The sequence below is a fragment of the Antechinus flavipes genome, chromosome 1, assembly GCF_016432865.1.
Source record: "Antechinus flavipes isolate AdamAnt ecotype Samford, QLD, Australia chromosome 1, AdamAnt_v2, whole genome shotgun sequence".
Lineage (NCBI taxonomy): Eukaryota > Metazoa > Chordata > Mammalia > Dasyuromorphia > Dasyuridae > Antechinus > Antechinus flavipes.
In genome coordinates this window covers 277,959,892-277,974,446 of record NC_067398.1, presented here as the reverse complement: position 1 = coordinate 277,974,446, position 14,555 = coordinate 277,959,892, and the positions used below count along the sequence as shown (strand labels likewise).

Below are 14,555 nucleotides of genomic sequence, written 5' to 3'. Positions count from 1 at the left end.
GTTTTAATTTCTTCGTCTGAGAATTGTCTGTTCATATCCTTTGACCATTTATCAATTGGAGAATGGTTTGATTTCTTATAAATTAGAATCAATTCTCTATATATTTTGGAAATGAGGCCTTTATCAGAACCTTTGATTGTAAAAATGTTTTCCCAGTTTATTGTTTCCCTTCTAATCTTGTCTGCATTTGTTTTGTTTATACAAAAACTTTTCAATTTGATATAATCAAAATTTTCTATTTTGTGGTCAATAGTGATCTCTAGTTTTTCTTTGGTCATAAATTCCTCCCTCTTCCACCGATCTGAGAGGTAAACTATCTTATGCTCTTCCAACTTATTTATAATCTCATTCTTTATGCCTAGGTCATGAACCCATTTTGACCTTATCTTGGTGTACGGTGTTAAGTGTGGGTCGATGCCTAGTTTCTGCCATACTAATTTCCAATTTTCCCAGCAATTTTTGTCAAATAATGCGTTCTTATCCCAAAAACTGGGGTCTTTGGGTTTGTCAAACACTAGATTATTAAAGTTATTGGCTGTTTTGTCCTTTGAACCTAACCTATTCCATTGATCAACTAGTCTATTTCTTAGCCAATACCAGATGGTTTTAGTAGCTGCTGGTTTATAATATAATTTTAGATCTGGTACAGCTAGGCCACCTCATTTGATTTTTTTTTCATTAATTCCCTTAAGAAATTCTTAATTTCTAGAAGCAGCTAGAAATTCTTGACCTTTTGTTTTTCCATATGAACTTTGTTGTTATTTTTTCTAGTTCATCAAAGTAGTTTTTTGGGAGTCTGATTGGTATAGCGCTAAATAAATGGATTAATTTAGGTAGTATTGTCATCTTTATTATATTTGCTCGCCCAATCCAAGAGCATTTAATATTTTTCCAGTTGGTTAGATCAGACTTAATTTATGTGGAAAGTGTTTTGTAGTTTTGCTCATAAAGTTTCTGATTTTTCCTTGGCAGATAGATTCCTAAATATTTTATACAATCAGTAGTTACTTTAAATGGAATTTCTTTTTGTAACTCTAATTATTGGGTTTTGTTAGTGATATATAAGAATGCTGATGACTTATGTGGGTTTATTTTGTATCCTGCAACTTTGCTGAAGGTGTGGATTGTTTCTAATAACTTTTGAGTAGAGTCTCTGGGGTTCTGTAAGTATACCATCATATCATCAACAAAGAGTGATAATTTGGTTTCCTCATTGCCTATTCTTATTCCTTTAATCTCTTTCTCAACTGTTATTGCCAAAGCTAGCATTTCTAATACAATATTAAATAGTAACGGTGATATTGGGCAACCTTGTTTCACTCACTTATTGGGAATGGTTGCAGTTTGTCCCCATTACATATGATGCTTACTGCTGGTTTTAAATAGATGCTACTGATTATTTTAAGGAAAAGTCCATTTATTCCTATACTCTCAAGTTTTAGGATTGGATGTTGGATTTTATCAAATGCTTTTTCTGCATCTATTGAAAGGATCATATAGTTTTTGTTAATATGATTATTAACATGGCCAATTATACTGATAGTTTTCCTAATATTGAAGCAGCCCTGCATTCCTGGTGTAAATCCTACTTGATCATGGTGTATTATCCTGGGAATGATTTTCTGTAGTTTTTTTGCTAACATCTTATTTAAGATTTTAGCATCAATATTCATTAGGGAGATTGGCCTATAATTATCTTTCTCTGTTTTCAACCTACCTGGTTTAGGTATCAGTACCATGTCTGTGTCATAAAAGGAATTTGGTAGGATTCCTTCATTCCCTATTTTTTCAAATCGTTTATAAAGCATTGGGGCTAATTGTTCTTTGAATGTTTGGTAGAATTCACATGTAAATCCATCTGGTCCCAGGGATTTTTTTTAGGGTGTTGATTAATAGCTTGTTCTATTTCTTTTTCTGAAATGGGACTATTTAAGCAATTTACTTCCTCCTCTGATAATCTGGGAAGCCTATATTTTTGGAGGTAGTCATCCATTTCACTTAGGTTATCAAATTTATTGGCATAAAATTGGGCAAAGTAACCCCTTATTATTTCTTTAATTTCCTCTTCATCAGTGGAAAGTTCTCCCTTTTTCATTTTTAAGACTACTAATTTGATTTCCCTCTCTCCTTTTTCTAATCAGATTTACCAAAGGTTTATCAATTTTATTGTTTTTTTTTTTTCATAAAACCAACTCTTAATTTTATTTATTAGTTCAATAGTTTTTTTACTTTCTATATTATTAATTTCTCCTTTTAATTTTAGAATTTCAAGTTTAGTAATTGATTGGGGGTTTTTAATTTGGTCTTTTTCTAGCTTTTTAAGTTGCAGGCCCAATTCATTGAGCTTCTCTTTTTCTATTTTATTCAAGTAAGCCTCTAAGGATATAAAATTTCCCCTTATTACTGCTTTGGCTGCATCCTATAAATTTTGATATGATGTCTCACCGTTGTCATTATCTTGAGTGAAATTATTAATTGTGTCTATAATTTGCTGTTTCACCCAATCATTCTTTAAGATGAGATTATTTAGTTTCCAGTTACTTTTTGGTCTATTTGCACCTAACTTTTTGTTGAATGTAGTTTTTATTGCATTGTGATCTGAAAAGAAAGCATTTACTATTTCTGCCTTCCTGCATTTAATTTTGAAGTCTTTATGTCCTAATATATGGTCAATTTATGTGTAGGTTCCATGAACTACTGAGAAGAAAGTATACTCTTTTCTGTCACCATTCAGTTTTCTCCAGAGATCTATCATACCTAATTTTTCTAATATTCTTTTTACCTCTTTAATTTCTTTCTTATTTGTTTTGTGATTTGATTTATCTAAATCTGAGAGTGCAAGATTGAGATCTCCCATTATTATAGTTTTGCTGTCTATTTCTTCTTGCAACTCTTCTCCTTTAGGAAGTTAGATGCTATAGCACTTGGTGCATATATGTTTAATACTGATATTGCTTCATTGTCTATAGTACCCTTTAGCCAGATATAGTTTCCTTCCTTATCTCTTTTAATTAGATCAATCTTTGCTTTTGCTTGATCTGAGATAAGGATGGCTACCCCTGCTTTTTTAACTTCACCTGAAGCATAATAGATTCTGCTCTAGCCTTTTACCTTTACTCTGTCTGTATCTCCCTGTTTTAAATGTGTTTCCTGTAAATAACAGATTGTAGGGTTCTGACTTTTGATCTAGTCTGCTATCCGCCTCCTCTTTATGGGAGAGTTCATTCCATTCACATTTACGGTTAAAATAACCAATTCTGTATTTCCTGCCATCCTAATATCCCCAGATTATACTTTTCTTTTTCTTGCCCTCCTTCCCTTCTTCCCTAGTATTAAACTTATCGGTCCCACTAATGTCACACAGCTCTCCTTCTTTAGTATCCCTCTCTTCTCCCTTTGAATCCCTTCCCTTTTCTTGTACCCTTCCCTTATTACTCTTTTCCCTTTTCCTCTCCCACTTTTTAATGAAGTGAGAGAAGAATCTCTGTAAAACAAACATGTCAATTGTTTCCTCTTTGAGCCAACTCTGATGAGAGTAGGATTCACACAATGTTCCTCCCCCTTTCTGAGTTCCCTCATATATGATAGGTTTCCTTTGCCTCATTGTCGCATGTAGTTTCCCTCTTTTTATCTCCCCTCTTCCCTTTTTCTGACACTATCCCCTTTCCATTTCTACTTCCCTTTTTTATATCGGTAAAATCAAATTATACATATGTTTTTTATGTGTATCCACAACAGAAATACAGTTCTCAAGAGTTCCTTTTACCTTTTTCTACTTCTCTTGATTTCTGTTGTTGGAGATCAAATTTTTTGTTTAAGTCTGTTTTTTTCCTTAGAAACAGATGGAATTCCTCTATTTCGTTAAATGACCATCTTCTTCCATGGAAAAAAAATACTCAGCTTATCTGGGTAGTTTATTCTTGGCTGCATTCCAAGCTTTTTTGCCTTTTGGAATATCTGATTCCAGGCTCTTCGATCCTTTAATGTTGAGGCAGCCAGATCTTGCGTGACCCTTATTTTGGCATCTTGCTATTTGAATTGTTTTTTCCTGGCTGCTTGTAAAATTTTTTCTTTAATCTAAAAATTCTGAAGTTTGGCCACAATATTCCTCCGAGTCTTTATTAGGGTCTTTTTCAGAAGGTGTTCGATGAATTCATTTTCAACGCCTATTTTCCCTTCCAGTTCTATTACTTCTGGGCAGTTCTCTTTGATGATTTCCTGTAAAATAGTATGTAGGCTCTGTTTTTCATCATAATTTTCGGATAGTCCAATGATCCTCAGGTTATCTCTCCTAGATCTATTTTCCAGGTCTGTTGTTTTTCCAAGTAAATATTTGACATTTTTTCCAATCTTTCATTTTTTTGGTTTTGCTTGACTGATTCTTGATGTCTCAATGAATCAGTCATTTCTATTTGTTCAGTTCTGATTTTTAGTGAGTTATTTTCTTCATTAGCTTTTTAAACTTCTTTTTGTATATGTCCAATTGAGTTTTTTTGCTCTATGGAATTTTTCCATTTCACTATTTTTTTTTTTTTTTAGTGAGTTATTTTCTTTTTCCAATTCGCAAATTCTGTTTCCCTGCACTTCTTGGGAGTTTTTTTTATCTTTTCCAATTCACATTTTAGGAAGTTGTTGCTCTCTTGCATAGCTTCTTGTTCCTTTCCCCATTTTTCTTCTAGTTCTCTTTTAAGGTTTTTAATAGTCTCTTCTAGGAGAGCCTTTTGTATTTGGGGACCAACAATTGTCTGGAGACTGCTATTAGTCTCTTCAGGATTAAAAAGCTGTTCTTTTTCTGTATAGAAACTATCAATTGTTCCTTTGATTTCTTTACTCATTTTGTTAAAGCTTGTAAGGTCTGCCTTCAGAACCAGGAGATTACCAGCTTCCTCTGCAGAACAGTGAAAGGTGTATGGATAGGTAGCTGTCCTGCCAGCGGGCTACAAAAAGCAACGAGGTACTGGAGTGCTCTGGGAAAGAGTTCCCCACCCGGGAGTAACTCAGGCCTGCTGGGCCGAGCTGGGAAAGTGCCCTGCAAAGAACCCCAGCTACTTGAGATAATGACCGCCCTGGGGCTGTGGGTATTATCAGTTGAGCAGTGAATGGATTTGCAGGGACCCGAAGTGTCTTCCTGGGAAGCACAGTCAACTGGGGAGGTTCTATTGCCCCAGGCCGAGCCCCCCACTCTGCCAATTAGAGGCTGCCCAGGCTGCGCCCCTCTGCCGTGCAGATTAGCAACTGCCCCAGCAAAAGCCCCAAACCGCGGGATGTGACTGTAGGACTGCGTTAAACTCCACTTGAGTCACTTCCGGGTTTGAGTTTCCACAGCCAGATCTCTGTCAGGTTCTGGCGTTTTTCAGAGTTCCCTCTGTTTTAGGCTTTAACTTCTCTGCCAGTTTACTCCTTTGTAGTCAAGGCAGAGCAGTTAGCCTATAGCAGAGTGGTCCCTATAACTTCTCTAGCCACAGAGATCACCCCCGCCCTTGGTCTGCTCAGGACATTAGTCTCTCGCTGCCTGTGCTAGTCTGTTCCTGGCCCCTCAGGACAAACCTTTCCTGGTGATCTTCCAAATTGATTTCGGCTGGTAAGTTGTAGTGCTTCTAATCTTCATGAATTTAAGCAGTGAAGTTATTTTTGAGGCTGGATTAAATAGTTGGTTATGAGGGGAATGAGAGGAGCTTAGAGAGTCGTGTGTGCCTGCTCCGCCATCTTGGCCGGTTTTGTTTCTTAACCTTTTGATTTGATTCTAGATATAATAGACCAAGGAGACAGCTGAAGTGGCTTTATCTTTGCCATATAATTTCCAGTTTTAGAGAGGTTTGAATAGTTTTTGTGATCTAAATGATGATTGAATAGGGTAGCAATACCTAGTTTGAAATAAATATAACAAATCCACAGTGGTCATTCTCTTTGTCAAAAGAAAGGTTTATTTAAAAGAGGTTACTGATAAAATAAGAGATAAAATAGGTGCTTGTTAAGAACTATGCCTAGGTGAAGAGGCAGTTCAGTTCTCTGAGAGCCTCCAATAACACTTGAAGGAGTTGCAAAGTGGTTTTTGCAGGTGTCCTTTGTGGAGTAGGAATGAAATAAATTGGAGGCAAGAGGGAAGAGGTCAGAGAATGCAACTACCTCTCAATCTTCTTGTATCATCCTCATCCTCTCACATGAAAGTCTACAGGTCTGAGTAAGACCTCCAGCAGCCACTGGCAGGTGGCTCCCTTATGGTGCCCGAATGTGGGACACAAGAATCGCAAGAAACAAAGAAGGAGCAGTGCCTGAGAGCTGTTTGTGAGTAGGATCTTCCCAGGAGAATAATGAAAGGGAGAAGAGACCAGGTAAGAATTTTCTAATGGGGTAATTAAATGGTTCAACACATCAAAGATATAAGCCAGGACTGATGAGAGACTTATGAAAAATAATTGTTCTGACTATAGTCCTCTTCTCCATTTGAAAGTTTGCCTCCATGACATCTCACAAGCTTCAACACCTGCTGTAGTGCTGTTTGCACTCCCTAGCATGCGGACTTACATAACTTAGCATGTGGACTTAAATAACAGCCAATGCACAAACTTACTGACCATGCTGTGGGGGGAAAATAATTGCATTTTCATAAAACAAAAAACGGGGAATTGTTAAGGACTATACCTAGGTGAAGGGGCAGGTCAATTCTCCAGGAGTCTCCACAGCTGTGAGCATAACACTTGAGTTGCAAGGCAGCCTTTGTAGCTGTTCCATGTGGATTAGGAATGAAATAAATTGGAGGCAAGAGAGAAGAAGAGAGAGGTCAGAGAACGCAACCACCTCTCAGTCTCCTTGTATCATCATCATCCTCTCACATGAAGAGATCCATTAGCCACTGGCAGGTTGCTCACCTATCATAACAGGGGCCAGGAGTGGCAAATAAATAATATATAAGGGGTTGGGAGAGCATATAGTTATCTAGGAAAGGAATTTGGGAGAATCTTTTTTTTTTTAATAGCTTTTTACAAGTTATATGCATGGGTAATTTTACAGCATTGACAATTGCCAAACCTTTTGTTCCAATTTTTCTCCTTCTTCCCCCCACCTCCTCCCCTAGATGGCAGGATGACCAATATGTAGTATTCTCTTCTTTTTCTAAAGTATGATGGTTCTCTGGGAGCAGGTTTCTTGGGGAGGTTTTCTGGAGGCAGCCTTAGTTTCTGTTTCAAGTAATAATCACCCCAAACGCAGCCAGGAATTTAAGTACAGTCTTTTGTTGTCTCTTCCAAAATAGCCCGGTTAGTTTTCTTAGAGGCCTATCTCTCTGCTTGGTTCCAAGAGCTCTTGCAACTTGTCCTTTGTCACCTCCAACTCCCTCTGAACCTTGGTTCTACTCCTCTGAATCCTTCATTCTGCCTGACTGCAGTCTCTAGCTTGTCAGTCTCCTGAACTGACTGACTGAAGCTCTTAGAGCTTCTTATATATGATCTCTTAAAGGTGTGAACCCAAAGGTTGACTGACTCCTCCTCTGGAGAGAGTGGGATTGTGGGTTTCTGACTTGTGAATCTCCTGAACTTGTGAACTCCAGTGTGTGAGCTAATGTGTGAACTCTCAAAGGTGTGAGCTTTAATGTTTGAATTCTCCCAAAGGTGTAAATCCTAAGCACATAAGCATTGTTTCCGTCAACTCTAATGAGTTAACACTTTATAAGGACTCTAACATCAATACATGCTAAATATGTTAGAGTATAAATTTAAATACAAAATAAGTATATATGTCCCAACCATTATTTTGCTGTACAAAAAGAATCGGACTCTGAAATATTGTAGTTAGCCTGTGAAGGAAATTAAAAATGCAGGTGGGCAAAAATGCAGGGATTGGGAATTTGATATAATGGTTCTTAGTCATCTCCCAGAGTTCTTTCGCTGGGTGTAGCTGGTTCAGTTCATTACTGCTTCATTAGAACTGATTTGGTTCATCTTATTGCTGAAGATGGCCAGGTCCATCAGAATTGATCATCATAGAGTATTGTTGTTGAAATATATAATGATCTCCTGGTCCTGTTCATTTCACTCAGCATCAGTTCATGTAAGTCTCTCCAGGCCTTTCTGAAATCATCCTGTTGGTCGTTTCTTACCGAACAATAATATACCATATTATTCATATACCACAATTTATTCAGCCATTCTCCAATTGATGGGCATCTACTCAGTGTTCAGTTTATGGCCACTACAAAGAGGGCTACCACAAACATTCTTGCACATACAGGTCCCTTTCCCTTCTTTAAGATCTCTTTGGGATATAAGCTCAATAGTAATACTGCTGGGTCAAAGGGTATGCACAGTTTGATAACTTTTTGAGCATAATTCCATATTGCTCTCCAGAATGGCTGGATGTATTCACAATTCTACCAACAATGTATTAGTGTCCCTGTTTTCCCACATCCCCTCTAACATTCCACATTATTTTCCCCTGTCATTCTAGCCAGTCTGACAGGTATGTAGTGGTGTCTCAGAGTTGCCTTAATTTGCATTTCTCTGATTAATAATAACTTGGAACATCTTTTCATATGGCTAGATATAGTTTCAATTTCTTCATCTGAGAATTGTCTGTTCATATCCTTTGACCATTTATCAATTGGAGAATGGCTTGATTTTTTTATAAATTAGAGTCAATTCTCTATGTATTTTGGATATGAGGCCTTTATCAGAACCAAAAATGTTTTGGGAGAATCTATTAAAGGAATATGCCATGAGGCCTAAGTATGTCATTGACTGGAAATTAGGTCCAAAAAAAGAGTTTAGCAGACTAGCTTAACTAGAGTTAAGGAGAAAGAAGCCAAACCATTAAAGAAGGCACTGTGAGAGAGGAGAGAGTGGGTTTAGTTCTGAAAAGAATTTAGCAAAGATCATCATAAGCTGATTTTTGCCCCGCCCCCCCCGGGGCAATTGGAGTTAAATGACTTGTCCAGGGTCACACAGCTAGAAAATTTTTTTTCCCTGAGGCAGTTGGAGTTAAGTGACTTGCCCAATGTCACACAGCTAGAAAATGTTAAGTGTCTGAGATCAGATTTGAATCTGACTTCAGGGCTGGTGTTCTATCCACTGCACCACCTAGCTGCCTCCAATAAGCAGATCTTTTAAAGGGGGAAAGATTTAGGTGTGATGACCATGTATTTTAAAATCACCCAGAATCAGGAATTCAGGTTAAGGGAAAATCTTCAATCTTTATTCTTTTGAGGTGAAGGGGGATTGCGATAGCAATATGGGCAGCTGCAACAGGAAGCCAGCCAGCAGAGGTGAAGGGGGATTGTGATAGCAATATGGGCAGCTGCGACAAGAAGCCAGCCAGCAGTCCCTCCTCGCCTCTCTTCCTGCCCCTCTGCTTCTACCCACCAAAATCGTCATTTCCTATACAGCACATTAGGACTTGCACAAAGAGTGGGCAGGGGCCATTCTTTCTCCAAGCATATACATTAATAGAGTATGGTCCAGTTACTATTTAGCCTCACGTGCTTGGGACCTCAGTGCATCAACTCGAGCTTCAGCTCAGGAATTTTGAGTATCAATGTGCTAAGTTATTCAGTTGTTTGGATTAAGTCAGCATTGATTTGGTGAACCCCCAAGAGCATCAGAGTTACTAGGCTCTAAGAGAAAGTAAAGTGACTTAGGTCAGAAACAGAACAGGTCAGCAAGGGGATTGGACCTAAGATTGGACATATGCTGTACTTCCACCATAGATCAGATAGGGAGATTTGGGTTTTAATTAAGCTTTGTTGATGCTTTGTCATTTTTTTTTTCCCTCATTGCTATCATCAGGTCACATCTCTCCCTGTTTTCTCTCCCACCTTTCAAAGATATTCCCAAATTTCTTCCTTGTGAATGAAGAGTTCACTGACCATGGCTGGAGTAAGTACTTTAGGAAGGAACTCCTCAATCAGAGACTATAAGCCACTGTTTACTGCCATCATGCCAGTGGACAGGTGAAAATGGGGAGAGTAACAGGCAGACCCTAGAGTACTACCAAAAATGGGCACTTTTTTCTTGCTTCCTAAAAGGATAAAGGACTAGAATTTCCATCAAGGGTGTAGAGTTAGAATTATGCAAATTCAAGGTATTATCTCATTGTTTTTCAGGGAAAATTAGACTTACTAGTATAGCTTTGTCCCACCAAACATGGGTTACATAAAAGATTATTACAAATGGTAGTTATCAGATAAATCTTTTCTTCCAAGTAAAAGAGCAGATAGAATTCAGCAAAATTATACAAATTATAATATATTATACAGTATATAAGAGTAAATGAACTTTTCATATGGGAGTACAATAAGATTTCAAATCAGGGGAGAGGATCTAGTTTCCCCCAAGGAGAATTCCGTTCTTTAAAATTTTTAAGGAGACAAACTGGAAATGAGGTACATAATGAGGAACTAGCTCCTACACATCTGCCATTCCAAAATCCTGTTTCTTTCCCTGGAGTGATTTTTTTTCCACTCATCTTTCTCTGAGGAAGGCTTTAGAAGCTCTCTTTTAGTAAGTCCCTTACTAAATAAATATCCTTCTGTGTTACTTAGCACATTTCTTTATGCCACTCTGTGGTCTCACATAATCCTTCTTCCATAATCTTCCACAGTATGCAGTGGAAAGCTATCTCTCTCCCTTCTAGCTTGTGAAAGTCTTTATGTTGGCCGGACCCAAGCAAAGACAATATTTCTTATTTTTTTAGCCTATTTCTCTATAAAAAGTTTATAATTAAAATTAATGTTTGTACATATCTTAGAAAGTATATTTCCATATATTTTGTTTTTTACCTTGCTATTTTGCTGCTACAATTTAGTTCTTTTATTTCATTTTATTACTTGACTCTGATATCAATACTATTTCTATAATATAAATATATAATACTATTTCCATAGTATCTCACAAGATAGGGAAATAGTGAAAGTTGACAATCAGGAGAATTAGTATGGAAAACAAGTTGAAGATCGTTCTGAGGCTCAAAGATAGAAGTAAACATGATTGTGAGCATGGGACAGTGAAGAATGTATCCAGAAATAAAAATAAGGTTGGACCACACCTTGAAGCTGAACAATAAGGTTTAATATGCTGTAGGAAATAGGGAAAGATAATATGGTGAAAGTGGAATTGAAAAAAAAATGATCTAATGGTATAAAGAATGTTTTGAAATAGGAAGAGAGCCTGGAGTCAAAAGATAACCCCAGAGAACAAGTGCTATTTTTTTAAATATGAGATGGTAAAAGCCTGGAGTTGTATAAGAATGGAAATGGATTTGAAGGAATGACTCTGAAAGATATTTTAAAGGAAAATATACTGTTTAGAGGGCTGCAGATATGGGGGAACAAAACCCTTCAGCCCAGAGGAAATCTGGGCTGTATAAGGGGAAGTGAAATTGAGCTGTGAAAGTGAAAAGCAGCACACTCTTTAAGCTCATCAGCACTGTCTTTAAGGTACTTAACTCCTTTCTTGTCCAACTCTCCCTGCCTTTCAGCTGCTTTGTCAATACCATCTCCCTCCTGCTCTTTCTTCTCATACTTCCTTGTCTGGCTGACCACATTAACATTTTTCCTTTTTTTTTTTTTTTTTTTTTTTTAAGAACTTGGGGCCTTTTTTAAAGCCAATTGTATTATATTGTACATAAGGGATGCCTCCTCAGGAATTGAATCAAGCCCCATAGCTTCGTAATATTCAATTAGTTGCCCTCCCACTATTTTCCACATATCTGGCTCTTATTTTTCTTTTTTAGAGAGCCAAGGAGATGTTCACTCTAAGAGCTCCATGATCTGCTTCCAAGTTACCAACAAACCTTGCTTCTTTATTAACATAACTATGCATGCTACACACTCCCCTTGGGGTGGGGAAGGCTCTTTTCTTAGTATTTGCCCCATTTCAGCTGAAAAACTAAAGTGACCAGTTTAGCCCTTACCAAAGTTTTCCGCTTGTCTATTTTTGTACTTACCCTATTTCCATGTCACAGGGACTTCTCCACTGAGCTTACCATTGTGTTAGTTGAACTGTTGTAAGTCCTTACATCCAGACCCTCACATCCAGGGTCCCATGTTTAGTGTCCCATGTTTGGACGCCAAAATGTAATGTCCAGACTGGTTCTCTAGAGGATCTCTGGATGAGCCTTGATCTTAGCTGGAGAAGTGATGAAGGCAGGAAAGTCACCAAGAGGAGCTCTATTTCTATCTCCATCTTCTGTGTCTGAGTCTGTCTCTGTCTCTAGTCATCTCAGCCCTTGAAAACCTCAATCTGATTACATCATTTCATCACACCAAGTATATGACAATTACAGTGATTACATCATTATATCATAATACAGTGATTACATCATATCACACTAAGTATATGTGAACTAGAGAACCATTATCTTATCAATCACACTGAGTAAGTGCTTACTATAAGCACCCCACTATAACTATCCTTGCTTCAAGTAGAACACAGGTGGTCACACCCTCCTTGACTTCTCAGAGCAAGGAAGATGAACCAAAAGGAAAAATGGGGAGCCAAACCAGATATTTTTAGCAGATTTCCTCTGGGCTGAAGGGTCTTACACCTATACTCAGCTCAAGCTCAAGCTTGATCTCAAAACATAGAAGTGACACATTTTATTGGCCACAGCTCCAAATTTTACACATTGGTCTCCATTAAAGATAACCTGACTATTACATAATTGGCAATACAGTTTTGAAGAAAAGGTTTCTAAGGTTCCTCTTAAAGGACCAACTATCTTTACAGATGCATACAAACATAACATTTGTGCTATATACTGGATGAAAGAGTTATTCAAAAACCCTTGGAAAAGTCAGTCTTTGCTACAAAAGAGGCACCCACAGCAGTCCTTCATCAAGGAGACAGTATGTGAGTGAGTGACGCTCTCAGCACAATCAAGACCAAAGCCTTACTCCTTACCTAATGCTTGTGGCTAGAATTTTATTAAAGGCCATTAAACAAATAGTACAGTTATCTGGGATAAAACCTGATAAGATTATTTTTATACCAATGCACAAATTAAAGTATGCTGTGAAACCCATCCCAGAGTGGCAAATTTTATTGACCATAGCTCCAAATTTTACACATGTGGTTTCCATTAAAGATAACCAGACTATTAAATAATTGACAATGGATTTTTGAAGCAAAGGTTTCTAAGGTTCCTCTTAAAGGACCAATTATCTTTGTAGATGTATCTAAACATAACATTTGTGCTTTATACTTTAATGCCTTAACTATAAAGTATTCAGAACTCCTTTTCAATACACTCAGCAGAATGATTTGGATGCAGTCATGCATACAATTGTTATCCAGGAGATGTAAACATAATAACCTGATTCAGCTTATTCAGTAGGTGTAATACAAAGAATTGCCATAGCCCAAATAAAATTTGTAGCTTCTAATATATATCAGCTCTTTAAGAAACTTCAAGAGCAAGTAAGAAAGCATCAAGGTAAAATTTCTGTCTTGCATGTCCACTCTTATAGTGGACTTCCAGGTCCTATTTTTTTATGTCATTCAAAGGCAGATGATCTAACCATTTTAGCTAATATTCCTTTATTTCAGGCAGCCCAAGAATCTCGTCCTAATATCATCAGACTGCTCGAGCTTTATGTTTACAATTTGGAATAACAAGAGAGGAAGCTAGGAACATAGTAAAAGCCTGTACAGCTTGTCTTCTTTTCCATATTCCTATTCTCCCTCCAGGGAAGAACCCTTGTGGTTTGAATCCCAATGAAATTTGGCAAATGGATGTGACCCATTATAAATCTTGTGGTTGTCTTTTATCCATGTTGTAGTAGACACCTTTTCAGGATTTACTTTTGCAATACCAGCAGCAAAAGAGATAGCCTGAGTAATTATGGGTGTGCCATAAGCAATAAAAACAGATAATGGACCTGCATATACTTCTAAACATTTTGCACACTTTTGTGCACAGTATAAGATTTTACACACCACTGGCATACCCTTTAATCCTCCAGGACAGGCAATGGTAGAGAGAAGAAAGAGATAACAAGACACTCCTCCAAAAGCAAAAGAAAGGGGGAGCCACAGGTAACCCTAGAGAACTTCTAACTTTAGCTCTTTATACAATTAACTTCTTGATTTTTGATAAAGATGCACTGGCTCTGGCAGACAGGTTTTATAATCCACCAGAAGGGCAATATCCAATGCAAGCAGCTCCACTATCTTTAGAAAATCACCAGGTGATGTGGAGAGATCCAGAAAGTGTAAATGGAAGGGGCCAGATAGTTTAACTGTTAGGGGAGAGGGTTTGCAAGGTATCTCTTTAGATGGAGAAGGAATCAGATGGGTGCCAACAAGCTGTATTTGCTTTGTCCATTGGAGAGAGATGGAGAAGATCCAAGAAGCATCTGGTGGTTCTATCTCTGACTATATGTGCCACTGAAAAAGCGTGGCTGTTAACCATGTGTGTATGATAATTGACTCATGAACATCAAAAATTGTTAATGAGACTGTTGCAGGACTTAAAAATCTAAAGGGAATCATTAGGTTCCCTTACACATGATGAGACTGATGCAGGACTTCAAAACCTGCAGGAATCATTGGATTCCCTGACACATG

The 14,555-nt window shown here is 37.6% G+C and overlaps 1 protein-coding gene across 5 annotated transcripts in view; it reads left to right on the top strand.

Annotated features, from left to right (window-relative positions):
- The window catches only part of IFT74 (intraflagellar transport 74), a 186,074-nt gene that overhangs the window by 25,298 nt on the left and 146,221 nt on the right, over nucleotides 1-14,555 (top strand). The window contains exon 1 of one of the 5 annotated variants that reach the window (XM_051961476.1): nucleotides 9,798-9,866. The exons of the other annotated variants lie outside the window; for them this stretch is intronic. The gene's annotated coding sequence lies outside the window, so the exon portion shown is untranslated. Of the gene's footprint in view, nucleotides 1-9,797; nucleotides 9,867-14,555 lie in introns of those variants that run through there. 5 annotated transcript variants of the gene reach the window in all.